The 15,902-nt window shown below is 41.3% G+C and overlaps 1 protein-coding gene across 2 annotated transcripts in view; it reads right to left on the bottom strand.

The window, feature by feature from the left end:
* The window catches only part of LOC108003717 (amyloid beta A4 precursor protein-binding family B member 1-interacting protein), a 114,173-nt gene extending 98,553 nt beyond the window's left edge, over window positions 1-15,620 (bottom strand). Inside the window, exons 1-2 of one of the 2 annotated variants that reach the window (XM_062083161.1) lie at window positions 15,400-15,620; window positions 11,041-15,317 (exon numbers count right to left, since the gene is read on the bottom strand). The gene's annotated coding sequence lies outside the window, so the exon portion shown is untranslated. The remainder of the gene's footprint in view (window positions 1-11,040; window positions 15,318-15,399) is intronic. The other variant, XM_062083162.1, reaches the window with a different exon arrangement.
* Between the last annotated feature and the right edge of the window lie 282 nt (window positions 15,621-15,902).

Raw genomic sequence — 15,902 nt, 5'->3', positions numbered from 1 at the left:
AATCTTTATGTTAGAACCGTGGGACGTATCGAGCGATAAACGGTAAACGAGGAAACAAAATTTCGCAGCCAGCCGCGATTAAGTCGACTTTTTCTAACGATACACCGACCATTTTTGCATATCGTGGAGAGATACCAATATCGTAGTTGCCTCTTAGACATCTATAATAAATAAGAATTTTACGCGAAAATATATGTTCTAGAAAAAAGAAAAAAGAAACAAGCTCAGACCCGCTCTACTGCTTAATTCTTATTTTTTACGACTGTACGTGAAACTCTCGCGTTATTTTACCACTCGTAAAAGTTGAATCAAATCCTAATAAAATTCTGAAATTGTTCAATATTTTATTCGTTCCATTATTTTATCGCGCGTAAAAACATTCGATTAAATTCTTGATCGATTCCCGCGCGAGAAATTCGCTGGCGACAACAATTTCCAAAAATTTAACCAAATTTTTTTCCTCGCTTCGAACGAAATCGCGAGACCTTCAACCGCCATAATCATTGTTCGCTTTCCAGACGATCTTTCGCGGGAATAACAACGGAGGAAAAAGAAGACGAGGAAACGATCGTAAAATTCAGGTCGTTTTCCGGACCAGGTTCTCCATAAAACGGAGATGAAAATTGCGAGATCCGAAAGAACGATCGACAGAGCTTAAAGCGAGCGAGCCGATTAAGAGGATCGTAATTATAGACGTGCATTTCGAGAACTGCTCTTTGAACGTTACGAGAGAATCGAGATAAATTGGCCGATTACGATCCATAAATTTACGGGCAATCACATTTTTCCGTATTAGTTTTAATCCTTTCCGATCAAAAATTCCCAATTGAAAAAACGTTTGCCCAAGAAGATTAGGATTTCGAAGCCAACGCCTAAGAAACTTCTCTTTCTTCTTCTTCTTCGAAACGAAAACGGAAAGGACGAGAAACGAGCACGGTTGGATCTCGTTCGAAGAGAGTTAATCGCGCTTTCAACGACTTATTAGCATTGATTCGCGGGACATGAGCGGGGTTTTAAACGGCTACGCTCGCGGCATCGAGAAGGGAGAGCAAGTTTTCCTCCTTAGGAGGCGTCTTAGCAGTCATCCTCGGGGTTCGCGTCGTTTCAAAAGCTAACGCGTTTACACCTCTTTGATAGCGGCGACGAAAAAAGGCTGCTCCGAGAGAGAGAGAGAGAGAGAGACTACCCATCTCGAGATAAAACGTCGGCAACCAAATCCCTCCCACTAACCTTCTTTAATTGCCAACCCCCGGCGAAATCCCCGGTTTCTAGCCTCAATTTTCACGTGGAAAGCCTCTCCCCCCAAGCGCCTCTCTGCCTCTATTTACGTCGTTGGCGAATATTTTCGCAGTTGCGTGGCCTCTCGCGATAGAATATCGGGGAACAATGGCGTAAAATAATCGGGGCGATGCGATGCGATACGTGCATCCCTGTTGCGCAGGGAACAGAGGTGGAAAGCATCGAGAGGCGAAAGAGAAAGTAGAGACAGACGAGAGATTAAAGTCTTTCCACGGACAACGTTCCGGTACCGCTTTGGGTCGTCGTAAGTAATTCACGGCGGAGCAGCGTCTGAAAGCACTCCGTTAAAACGTGTACTCCTCCCCCCTACGAGAGAATGAAACTTCAATCGCGTGCACGGGGGCTCTTTCTCTCTCTCTCTTGCTCGACGGCGCTCCCTTCGATTCGAAAGCTCGGCGAAGGTAATTGGTTGAAAGGGAAGAAAGCGCTCGAAAGCCCGCATTCTCGTTGCCGCTCGATTTGTGGGTATAATCGTTTTAATTAAGCTTGATTATCTGCCTCCCCGTGCGCAACGAAAGGAAATCAAAAGGCTTCCTTTGTTGGCCGAAATATTCCCGTTCCCTGGCCTCTCTCAACCAAACGGTGAACTCCGACAAGGACAACACCACGGATGAGTTTCTCTCGAAACAACGCTACGATAAAAATGATTCTAAAACTGTTTTACGTTTCAACGAATCGTTACGGAATCAACTTTCCCGATATCCTTTGATATCCGAATATGCAAAGAGAGAGGGCAAAAAGGCTTTGATAAAGTATTATTTTGTTCCTTCTCCCCTTCGTTCCTATTCACGCGCAATTTTGTTGAAATCTTCTGCCTCGAACTCGATCTCCAACGGTAAACGTATCTCGTAACGTCACTCGTACTTTCGAAAATCCAATTTTCTTCCATTTCATCCTTCGTCCCGACTGAAATCACATATATCGACTTTAAGAATAGGAGGACGGAGCAAAGAGAAATTCACGCTGTCCCGTCTCTTCTCTCTCGAATTTTTCTCAGCGAAACACTTCTCGCTTTCAACAACTTTCAACTTTGAACGCACGCGTCTGCTGTTGCATTAGCGAAACCGCATTAGCGTAACATCGTGGCACGAATATATCCGTGGATCTGAAAAATATGCGGGCACGTTTGCAATTCGTTTGCTCGAAACGCGCGGAAAATCTCGAGAGGAAGGAAAAAGTGAAGATAAAGGTGTCGAAAAACTCGCGGTGGATGCAGCCTCCGTCCATTGATAAGACTTTAAGTACGAAGAATATAAGGCTGGAGAACGAAACGCTACCGTAAACGGAAGCCACGTGGCCAAACAAACCGATGGAAATATTTATTCGCGACGTCGGGTCTTTTGTCGACGCGACAAAGTTTGCACGTGTTCGCTCGGTAACGCAACGCTCGCGGCTTGGAAAATCGGAGAACCGGGTCGAGGAGAGGTTAGATCGCGGCGGATGTTATGAATTTTTTCCATTTCCTTCAACGTGTATATTATCTTGGTATTAACAGGCGAAGAGAACAGTGCTTCCGAGAAGATGTGGTTTACGGTTTCTTTTACCTCCAACGTTGTAAACTTTAATCTTTAAATATAGCCAACTAATAACAAATCGGACGGAGCTTGATGTATTTCAAATAATATGTCGAACATCGAGGAGGGGGAAAGGAGGAAAGGGGGATCGAGTGGAAAAATACAAATGCCGATAATTCCTCGGGTCGCGTTCTTGTCCCTCCTCTCCGTTTCCGCGTGCAGCGATCAAAAGCGTTTTTCGCGTGGTTTCAAGCGGGACGAAAACGCAGGGAAACGAACGAGCTTTCCGCAGCTTTGTTTCCAGTTGCTCCGTTTGAAAAGACGGAGCGCCGCCGGTTCGAGCTCGAGGATCGGCTCAGACGGCAATTACGCGCGTTCGATGTAATCGGTGCGAGAAACGAGACGATACCAGCAACGTTTAATCGTTCCGAAGAAGAGGGACGCCTCCTCCCATCCCAACTTCCATTCCTCTCTCGTGTCGTGTGACGAAACAGAAATCGATCCTCCTAATTTTTTGACTCGGAGATTCGAATAAAAAGACGAAAAGTGGCGTGGAAGAAGGCGCTAACGGATGATCGACTTCTCCCTTTGTCATCTCTTATCGGCGATCCTGGCCGACTTCTCGTCGGTGTGTATACATACCTCGGAGAAAAGGAGCTTCTTGGTTGCGCGTTCTCCCGTTCGAAAAGAAGGGGGGAGGACGTAAAGAGAGAAAGGGTGGGCTCGGCTGTCCTTCTTCCTTTCTCTCCTCTCACAATGGGGGCGTTCCGCCGAGTTATCGATCGTTTTCGCGTTCCTGAGCCGCAGGAACAGGCCTCGAAAGAGGCACGACTTCGATTCGTGACTCCGCCATCGAAATCGATCTTTTCGAGGAGCGACACGTCGATCCGGACCCAACGCCGTTTCTGGAACGGCTATACGCGTACCACCGTACGCGCCCTCTCCTCTAATAATAGATCGGTTTCTACATTAACGAACTTCCGTGAACTCGCCATTAAAGGAAACGAGGAAACCGGAAAGTCGAAGTGTGGCGTAAATATAGACGGCGGCTACCGGAACAGCTGTGAAAACTCTCCGACCACGCTTCGACAGCTCGCGGACGAGTAGTTCTACGGGAAATTCCACGAAATTCGACTTTTTCCTTCTGCTTCTCTTTTCGTCTTTTGCCCACGCAAACGTAAAATAAATGAATTGCCCGATGGATTCGAGCATTGTTATCGGCCTCTCTTTTATTTAAGAGAAAGTATTATGGAAATGAAAGTGTCACGATTGCGCGAAATTGTACGTATAAAGAGGAGAGAGAAAGAGAGAAGGGGCGTGGAGAAAAGAAGTAAATTGAAAGTAAGCGGTCGGAAGAACGCAGAATTTGCAGTGGTTCGAGGCACTCGAGGCAGGTCGCGAGTAGCTGGGAAGAATCACAACGCGTCTATTTAAGGAACATTAAATAAAACGCGCAGCAACGAGGTTCGTAAACGGAACCGTTTCTCATGGTCCGCTCGCTGCGCAGCCGATAACGTAATTTCACACGGCGATATCACGCGTCAATTTCAAGCTTCAATTCCGAGCAATCATTGTGTAACGGTAATTTTGTCTAATGCTCGCCATTACCGGCAGCAGCCAGACAGGAACAAGCCCGGCTACAACTTCGTGTAAACCGTCAAACCGTTAATATCGTCCCTCGAGAGAGAGAGAGCCTGTAAATTATATCCGCGACGAAGACAGGAAAGCGAGGAACATTCGAAACACGTGCTGCGGATTGTAATTTAGAAGAAGGAAGAGATCCTTTCCAACGGAACAACGATCTTGGAGAAAGGATTAGAAGGAGGATTCGAGACGAAGGAGAAAAAAGAAAAAATCATTCCTCCTCTAATCGCACGCGTTACAACGTTCCACTGTATCTCCGTATTGCTTATCGCGATAAGGAAAGTCTCCAAGGTTCGCGACACATTGGAAAGAGCTTCGGTGGAAAGAATCGGATCGTATCTCGCAAGCATCGCAGTGGTGCACCAGCGCGACAATCTGTACGAATTCTCCACGGTCGAGCGTGACGAGCCATTAAGAATCGCGGAGACGGAGCCCGATTCGCTGTTCACGTGCCTCGAGCGGGGCCGTGAAATTTTCACGCCTTGGAGGACCGACTCGGCGTAAAAGGCCGCAGTTCGAATCGTATCTCGTCCGATCCCGGCACAGCGCGAGCACGAAAAGGAGCGGCGAGACGTTGAATCAAATGGAAGAAGAAAGAGGAAGGAAGGAAGGAAGGAAGGAAAAAGCAGAGAAGGAAGGGTATAACGGGACGGGCGAAATGCACGCAGTCGGAAAGGCACGATGGAAGCCGTCGACGAAAAGGGAAGCGGGCGTATATCGCGAAGCAAAGTGCGTGCGTGCGTGCGTGCAGCCTCGGTACAATTAATGAGAGGATCGCGTGTGCGAGTTCTCGAACGTCGGAAGGGCGCAGCTCGAGTGCACCACCTCTGTGGAAAACAGTGGAGGCACGCGTCGCAGTCTACCTGTGTCACGCCTGCGTGCATCGACTGCATAGGTGCACGCATGTTCCACGCCGTGCAGGGGGTTGCGCCGGTGCATGATTTACAAAGTGTTTACCGGATCCGTCCAGACCACCCCCCACGAAAACCGGTGACGTTTGTAATTATTCCAATCTGCCCTGTCACTTCTCCAACTCCCTTGCCCTTCGTTAAACCCTCCTACGTAGAAACGACACAACTTTTTCCAACGACAAATTTCGGTAAAATTTACGGTAAGAGCGTCACTTGTTCTCGCAGAGTTTGCTATCTCGTTTGAACGAGGTGTTTCGAGTTCAGGATTCTCGCCTCATTCTATTACCGAGTTGTAAATAAACGAATAAATGGTGTAACGATTTTTCCGTTTAACGCGAATTAAAATTATCTTACGAAATTGTGAAATTGTTCAGTGGAAAATGCAATTGCGCGATACTCGTCTCTCTCTTTCTCTCTCTCTGGGTTGAACGTTAAAATTCAAAGTCGTTAAAATAATTATAACCGAGCACCGTGGATACCTTCCAGGATTTACGAGCCTACCACCCAACAGCCACGCGAACAAAATTCTCCACGTTTTAATTTACGGTGAGCATTTTGTTTTAATGGAAGGTTGATTAACAGTGGAGGGTTGTAATAACTCCTGCTGTTGAATAAAAAATGGTGCACACACAGATTTTTCTCGCCTTTCAACAAACAACCACCACCCGTGCACAATCGTGAAAATCGCGTCGCGCATCGGGCGACATTGCAATTCGACTCTCACGCGTTTCCCTCCGTCCATACTTTTCACAAAAATTCTTTCAACCTTCCTTTCATTCTCATCCCCCGTGTTATATTTCTTACGCCCGCAACGCGTCTCCGTTTATTAAAATTCCTTTAAAACTTTCTCCCTTATTATTATTCCTCGAAACGAAGAGAATCTCTCCTCCCGCCCGGATTAATAAAATTCGAAAAGAAGAAGAAGAGAAGAGGAGAAAGAAGACGGCGCGAGAATCCTTTCTTCCTTTCTCTCTTTGAAACGAATTATTTATCAATCGCCGATATCCAAGAGCGAGGACACGTCTTGCGACCCCCTCGGGCATCCCTGGTCCGAGCAAGGGTTGGATACGAACAGGGGGACAAGGGGACTAGCGCGTAAGTGAGTACGAACCGCTGTGAAGGGTGCGAAGATAAACCCTGTAAACACTCGCGATAAAGCTCTCTCCCCGAAGAGACCAGCGAGAGAGGAGATCCAAGAAAAGACGAGTCCCCACGATCCATTGTTCCGCGATTAAAAGCCGTCGAAAAAACGGAGGAAAAAGGAAAAGCAAAATGGAAAGGAGAAACTGAATCGCGGAATGAAAAGCTGCTCGTGCTCCTCTCTGCCGAGGAGAGCGTTGGAGAGCGTTCGATCGAATCCAAGATTTGGTAGGAAGAGATCTTGGAAGGTGAACGAGAAGGAGAACAGTAGATTACGGATCTAGTTTGTTATAACTGAGATCATGTTCGAGAACGCGATCGTTATCGACGATAATGCATCGGCTCGGTTCAAACGCGAGGTTTATCGTCGCGATAAAAAAGCAACGTTCTACCGTCGCTAAATATTTGCGTATGACTCGCCCCTTCGTAAATCTGCATTCGCGAAGCGTACGAGATAAAATTGAATTCTATACGCCGTTGTTCGACTCGTTTCGGCTCCTTCTTCTTGGCGACGAACGATAAAAGAAAATCGTCGTTCGCATCGATACGCGTTCAAAATGAAACGTCTCCGCTTTCTTCCTTTCCGACGGCTTATTTGACCGAGTGTGGGGTCTGCCACTCGTTCCAATTTCAGCCTTTCCATACGTAATGCGCACGTTAGACTAATTACAGAGAGAAAGGTATTGTCGCAGGGGTCCGGCTAGTAGTGGACCAAGCCTTTGAATCGCAACACTGTGGACCGAGGGGGAGCTGAAAGGAACGTTTGCGCTTGTATTTTTCTTTTTTTTTCTCGGACCTCTACTCGAACGGCCCGACTCAGCGTCGTTAATTTTTACGATAAAAAGCCGTTGGATACCCGTTTCGTAAAACGGTAAAACGAACCGTGTATAGAAAAACTTCCGTTTATAAAAAAAGAAACCTCGTGTTTTTCTCGTCGCTGGAAATTCTCGTAAATGACGTTCAGTTCGAAGATAATAAAGAGATAACGAGAATAATTCCGTTGTCACGATTCCTAAGAACTTATATCACTTTTTATCTAATTACGTGCGACAGAGGATCAACCGATTAAAATTGTCCGGAATAGTCGAACAATCCAAACAAGAGTTGCTTCGCGCTTTGTGCGCTCGAAATTATGATGGAAGCATCAACATTGGCCCGAATAAAGAGGCCTGGCGCTAGAGTCGATTGGCTGATAACGTCCTCTGATATTCGAAGTCGGCAAATTTGCAGAAAGCGTAAGAGAGGAAGAAACCGGTCGCGGTGTTTTGACAATGCAGTGGAGAGGAGGAAAGGAGGAGACAAGAGGGAGGATAGAAAAGCGGGAACCACTTTACGACTTATTTTTCATTATTTTTATTTTTCTCCGTCTGGAAAAAGGGGTGCTGCGTTGATCCGGCACGCGGGTGCGCGAAGAGGCTGCACGTCCCCTTCTTCGTCTTCTTCGCCGTCTTCGTCCTCGAGAGTATGCCCTTTCTCCAGAATCCACCTGCGTGCGGGAGGAAAGAGGGGAGGGAGAGAGATAAAGGAAGAGAGGAAGCTCTATTAATAGGCGACGCACTTATACTTCGAAAAGCGGCGCGGCTTTATTGAAGCTCGGCGAATATCGGAGTTCCGTTCCGTGGGATGGCTAAGGGGATCGAAATGCGCGAAGAAAAAGAGAGCCGGGGGAAAGAATGAGGGGAGAAGGAGGAAAAGGAAAGAAAAGAATGGAAAAGGAGAGAAGATAAGGGGAGGGAGAAAAAGCGGACCTACGGTTGAAGACCTCATCGATCGACTCGCTGCGCCGGCTCAATATCCTTGAAAAGCGCAACGCGCCAACGTAATTGCGATGGAGGTCATGAACAAGGTCAATAACCACGTACAATCCCCGCTGAAATACTTTCTATCGAATGTGCAAGTTGGCGGAGTCACGGATTCGTGGATGAATTTTAACGAGGCGCGACGATTCCGATCGAACGGGATATCGAATCGTGGAAAACGTTTCTACGGATTCGTACGATGAATATCGCCCGGTCGTGCGAGTTAAAATTTTTTCACCGTTTGATATACGGGCTAAGCCGGTCGATATCTCGTTCCAGACAAATGGAAAATGGTACAAATCCGTGGGAAAATCGGTGAACGGATGGCGCAAACCGTCACGACGAAAAGTTGATCGAGCTTTTTCCTTATTTTCGTTCCTTTCCCGAATATATTTCAAGAACGTAATGGCGGAATGAAAGGGGAGCGCAACACCTCGAGATCAACACCGCTTAAATTGATACGAGACGTTGATGCAGCGATAGTATTCGCGGCGCGAAAAGATCCATCTGCGCTGTCATCGCCGTGGAATAACGTTACGGAATACTAAGAAATCTCGAGCGAGACGATCGACGAAGAGTAAGTGGAAGGAGAAAGGGAAAGAAACGAGTGTCGCTAACTCCACTAATTCACCACTCGAGTGACCGTTCTCGAGACAAGAGTCTACTCTCACTCGGTATACCTCTACATAAATATGCTTCTGTTCGCTCTCGCAGAGCACGAGAGAAACGAAATAAACGAGCGAAAATACGAACAGAGAGAGGATTCGTGCTTCCCTCTCGCTTAACCGGTCACCACTAACCTATTGTTCTCGCCTTCGACGCGTTCCTCGCGACGTACAATTTAACGAGCGTTTTGTAATTCCAACGTCTCTCATCTCGTTTCGCTCTCTATCACTCCGTTTCAGAGCAGGCACACCGACAATGAACAATTACGAAAAGATACGCGAGTGAAATCGCAAAAATCGCGAAGGGATTGTAATTATTGCGAATCGTTGCTCGAGGGAGGGAGGTTCGAACAAGTGATTTCGAAAGATCGGTCGATAACGCAGCACGGAATAAACTCGAATGGTTAAAATATGGAAATGAGAGTAGCGGATATTCGATATTTGAATAAAGAGTATTGACTTGATTCGATAAATTAACGCGCATCGAGGAGTGGAAGGAATATTTTATGGTTTGCGTGAGTTTCGGCAATAATGGAAAAAGAAAGGATTCGAGTAATGACGCGGATGTTAAAGAACGATCAGCGAAACGAAAACAAGTATCGTATCTTTATCGTATGATTTTAAAGCTACATCAAGTTTATATTTATGTCTTAAAATTTTCGATAAACGCGAAATGCTAATATTTAATATACGTATTAAGCCATCGTTAAAGTCTGTTGACGCATAATCTTGTCATTTCTATGCCCATACGTATCTATAATCATCATCATTATTATCGTAATTAAACGCGAATGCGCCAGACATGGAGGAGAAGCTACGACGTATCGTTTCCGCTTCCGGTAAATGCGAACACGACCCAAGTTTACCATCACACGCTAGAAATCTATCTTCAACCGTGAATTGATAAGCAACGGTACTCGACACGGTTCGACTGATAAGACCAGATTACTAGTTGCCGCGATATACGAGCGTCTGGTGTCGTCTACGTTAACCTTGCTCTTCCACGTTAACCTCGTTTGCTTCATGGAAACTGGTTGAACCGAATCCATCTTCGAATCGAGAGAATCTTATTATGCGTAGCAATGTCTATTATGTATACGTAACGAACGCAAGCCGCATTATTTGGCCAATTTTTGCGCGAAATATTATAAATAGAAAATATATTATGGGTAGATTTTTAAATAAATATCGTATAAAATAATAAAGATAATAAAGATAATAAAGATAATAAGTATCGATGTGGATTTCAAAATTAGTGATAATCGAAAAAATTCTTGCGATAATTTTCGATTGGAAACGTAGATGCGAAACGAATTAACGTTAACCTTGCCCGTCCGCGTTAACCTTGTTCGGTTTGCTCGAATCGAGCGTGCCCGCTCGCCCACGTAGCCGGTAAGAGCCGTGAAAGTGATGTTACGAATACTTGCTTATATGCGTTCGTAATTGCCGGCAAAATTTGGAGCGGAATATTTCCGAATCGTCCACGTTATCTTTTCCTTAACACGACCGATTAACAACAAACCTTATGCTCGAAGTCAATGACCACACCTGTAGCGTTTGGCAACGCTGCGGGTGTGGACTCCACACGGATGTCCGTATAACGGAGAATGAAAAGAAAGGAAAAAAAGAAGAAGAGACTCGAAAACCACATATGAGGCACATATGAGGCTCGGAAATAAAGATATCCGCGAGAAATCCGCTCCACCGAGCCTGGGCATCTGTCCCTTCGATATTTTCCACATCATTGAACATACGTCATCCGATGATAGTATTTTACTCATGTCACGTCGCCCTCGTGTTCCGGAATATATGTGCTAATATCTATAGCGGGAGAAATTATACCGATTGTTCTCGCTAATCGTTCCTAATGTTCGAATCGAATCGTGTAAATGGCATTGCGTGACATTCCTGGTAAGAAATTCCAAGAGAAAATAGCGAAATGTCACTTTTTAAAACCGGAATATCGTGTCCCTCCGATTGATCCAACGATAAAAATGCCAAGGATAGCGTGCAACTTTAGGGATAATTGAAAACGCGATTTGAAATATTGCTACGTGTGAGAACTTACCGAAACGATATTTCGTGTTCTCTCTCTGTTGTCTGACGATTCCGGCGAATCCACGAGATTTCGCGAGGACGAAGAATTCTGTCACACAAGCGTCACCCACTCTGTCAATCACGCCGCTAATTTTCTTACGACCGAACGGTCGAAGGAAAAGAGACAAGTTTTCCCGGTTCACTACGAATGCACTCGTATATTCGAACACGTATCTCGAGGGCTGCGCGATACGATGGGCCTCGGGCCGCCATGCACCGACTGTCGAGACTGCGGCCGCTTGTCTCGCGCATGTCTTCATCGAACGCGCGCGCATCTCCCGTTTCGAACGACCCGTGGAATGCTGGGAATTCGTAGCCACTGCCACCTCTCGGTGTAGAGTCAAACTTTTGTACAATCTATATTGCCAAGCTATGATATTGCAGTCTACGTTTCTCAATATCGATTATTGATAATAGAAAATGAATACAAAATTATATCGTTTTATTAAATATTAAATAATTTTAAATAATAAAATTTAAACAATTTTTCGTATAAATCCAATCTATTAAAAATCTGAAGAGTTTTCGTCTCGAAAATTGATAAAAATTAAATACACGATTTACAAATAAATCAATATCAAACAACTCAATTCTACGATATCTAAACATAAAAAGAATTGTCTATAAATCCCATTTATTTGAAAATTATATAACGAAGAAGTAATAGGACAACATAGGAGCAGGATATGAAAATTTCAAGTTGTAATGGTTCGCATCGCGTATTATATTCCTAATTCCTAAAAAGAAATAAGAGTTTTCCTTTTTTTTTTTTTTATAATATAATTTAACGATATAATCTTTTGCTCCTATGAAGAATCCTGAAACAAACTTAAACAACGTTAAAACAACCTACCTATTTAAAAAGCTAATTTCATATCTCTACACATGCACTATAAAGAAAAATTAAATATCGTTTATAAACCTGCTTATCGAAAATCTAAAACATTCTTTTCACAATCCTATATACTAATGACATTGATAATTTTTGATACGACATAAATCATTATAGTAAAAAAATCTAAAGAATGTATCTAGTACTAGAATGTACTAGATAGCTAATAAAATAAAAGCTAAAATCAAGAATTTGGTTATTTAAAACAAAATGCTAGAAAGTTTAGTGAGGATAAGCCTTTCAATAAGAAGAGTAACAAAACATTAAACGCATTTATAAATCCTACCTATCAGAAAGCTAAATGATTTTTGTATGAAAACTGAAAAATATATCTAATGAGGAAAAAAGAATAAAATGTTGTTTCTCTTCCATTTTGTCGAAGAATTCCTGAAACAGATTATACAATGCGATTACTAAAACTCAATAACAGAAAATAATTTTCCTTTCTTCTATCACTTTTCTTCTATTTATTTTCTTCGATTCCTACCTGCAACAAACTCAATTATTAACTGAATTAGTAATAAAAAAAAATAATTTATATTTTAAAAAAAAGAAATTAACAAAATATAATTTGTTAATTTGTTAATTCATAATTTTCATAAAATCATCATAATTTGAAAGACAATTGATCAACAAGGAAAAAATTTATTTTTTTGACAGTATTCAAACACTCTCACATAAGGGGATGCTGAAAAAAAAAAAAAAAGAAAGATAGCCAGAAGGGCTACCGAAATAATTATCCACTCAATGTAAACCCGAACAAACCGTGAGTGGAATATTTTTTTCCGTTTCGCAACAATATACTAACAATATACTGTACAATATACTAACTAAATTCACAAACGAAAACACGAGGAGTGCTTTGTTATGCAATATGCAATTCGGAAGCATACACCTGCAATAAGTTTTAACTATTTACGAAACTCTAATTAAGCTATTTTATGCACTCACATTTTATTATACGCAACACTAATAACGAAAGATTGCAGCCATATCGAAAACTGCCGTCGTACAATCACCCTTGTGCAACTCTTTTAATTGCAATAGGTGATTAGGAACAGAAACATATTTCCACTGTCCAAGTGGAAGAAATATGGGCAATTTGTAAACGTTCCTTTAAAAAACAATTTATAAGTGATTTTAAAGTGGATTTAATGCAAAATTTACTATTATATATTATAAATGAAAAGATACCGTCAATCGCAACACTACAAAATAAATTCAAGTTAAAATAAAAAAATAAATAAATAAAAGACTAATTCTTTTGATCAAAGTAATCAAAAGAATCGCGATATTTCTTATAACGCAACACTAATTCAAAATCGCGATGCCCATGACAATTTGATCCGTGGTGGGCCGGCATGCAAATCGGCCAAACATAGATATAATATTTACTACGTTTATTACTAAAACGAGCACAGTGATAAAATAGTAACAATGACTTCCCGTTCTTTGGAGCCAAAAAAGACCCAAAAAATGAGAAGCCATTCGTTGCAGCCCTCTTCGCGACAGTTTGTCGGGCCTCTTCGGTCTTCCTCCTTCGGGCGCGATGCCCGCTGAAACTTAAATCTAGGCTCGAGATTCACTAATCACGAAAAAAAAATAAAAATAAAAAATTATCTCGAAAGCTAAGCGCAACGTTCGTTTCGAACTTCACTTCGCGAGCGCGACTACGAAACTCGAAAAATCGATCAGCGAAGCCGAGGAAAGCCGACGTGAGGCATCGTTGTTCATTCCTCTCGGCTTTACCCTCGATTTTTCAAATTTGATTTCCTGAAACAGGTTGCCACGCGAGAACGCGCCTACCCGACTTGAGAGACTGTGACAACCTGCCCGGCCCTACCTACTTATAATTAAACAGACGCACCAGAAGTATACTACCTAGCCTACCTAACCCTATATTTAAAAAATGGCAAAACAGGCACACCAACACATTCATTCTACGATTCTCACGCATAACGCTCGGGCGCGAAAAAGCCTACACTAGGGAAAACGTCCCGGGACGCCTCCGACACCCGAGCTTGGCACACAACTCGCACACTCTAACTTTACGTACCATTTTCCTGAAATCGACTGACGAGTGGCTAGCGACCTTTGCGTGATATGCGATAGACGAGCGTTATATATCTTTAATTTTAAGAAAAAAACTTATTTGTTAACGAAAGAATAAAATAATTTTAGGACGATATTTTTGATAATTTGAAAATAAGAATTGTGATACTGAATATAAATCGTATTATGGAATGACATGGAAGGAAACGACGCAAATCCACAGCCTAACCATACGCACACAATGTGGAAAATACGTCGTGCACGATACACTAACGCATCGTCAGTCGCTAAGAAATTGTTATAAACTTATTAACTAAGGTCATCGTGCCCATCGCCTTTCTCTCACTCAAGTAACACCTGGGCACGTGAGTGAGATCCTGACAATGAACACGGAAAGGATTAAACCTGAAAATCCTGGGCTAAAAAGATAAATTAATATAAATATTTTGTGTCTAACGAGCTAATGAATATTCTATATTCTCATCTTATCTGAAACTCTTTGTACTTTATACTTTATTAATGCAATGAATTATTTAAATTTTAAACTTTTATAAAAACAATTAAATGGAACATATCTATCAAAAAAATTAAAATTAAAATGTAATAAAATAATTGACTCAAATTGAAATTTTAATATGAATGAAAATACCCTCAGGTGATTCTTTCATCAAAGCATATTTTCCAAAATATGAAGGAAGTATTCAAAACTTGTAGCTTTGATTTCAAAATCTACCTGTCGCGAAGTGTCTTCTTGTATATGAAATTTAATGTAGTTTCGAATGAGAGGAAAATTATTAATTTTTATTATCTCGAAAATCAAATAAGTAGTCTAAAATATTACTGTAAAAGAAAAAATAACATTAAGAATAATTTATTATAATGTTATTTATTATTTATTCGAATTCCTATCTAATTTGTACATATTCATATATTTAGATATTGTACATTTGTACATATTTATATTGAATAGAATATTACAATAATTTAAATTTATATAATTAATTTTGAAAATTACTAATATTTAAAAACACGATGTACAAGAAGACCTAGCCTGAACTAAAAAAATAAATCATACAAAAAAAATGTTACTATTCATGAGTATGATAAATACCCACGATCACTGTGCTCGTACAAAATTCTACGTATACAACCAGTCACTCGTGTCGATTTGAACTTTTCATTCTACGACATAATTGAGTAACCGGAGGAATCAAAATGCATGCGACTCACCATTAGATGTGATGATATTGTCGTAGATATTATCCCATGTAAACTCATCAAAGTCGTCATCAAATAAAAAAAGACTGTAATAAAAAATGAAATATTATAACTTACAACGAAGTATATGTAATGATTATTTAAATTGAAATAAAAAAAATAATTTACCTCTTCGCGTGATGGATGATTGTTTTATCCTCTTGAAACACTAACTTTAATATATATACAAAACGAATATTTAAATTAAGAAAAAAAAAAATTAAAAAAATATTGTCGAGATCATTTAAATTATAATCGGCGAACAAACACTGATTCTAATTTCACGAGTGATTATTATAATTACATTAGAACAGCTATATTCTAAAAAATACATAAAATTACGAAGCAAAACACTGACTCTATCAACCGCATTGCACGCGATTACAAATATTTTCTGAAAATAAAAAATGAGATGATAAAAAAAGAAGGAAAATTAATATTTTTCTTCTTTAATCAAACGTTTATTTGAAAAGCTATTATTCATAAAAATTACTTTTCATAGAAAAATATATTAAAAATTGACTTTATTTGAGATAAAAAAAATAATTTAATAAAAATAGTTTAATATTTTTTAATATGCAATTTGTTTAATTTCTTGTATTTCCATTCTACTCAATTTTAATGTATTATGA

The sequence above is a fragment of the Apis cerana genome, linkage group LG12 (genome assembly GCF_029169275.1).
Source record: "Apis cerana isolate GH-2021 linkage group LG12, AcerK_1.0, whole genome shotgun sequence".
In the NCBI taxonomy this organism is placed as follows: Eukaryota; Metazoa; Arthropoda; class Insecta; order Hymenoptera; family Apidae; genus Apis; species Apis cerana.
The sequence above is the reverse complement of the archived record's forward strand: the minus strand, read 5'-3'. Positions and strand labels throughout refer to the sequence as shown.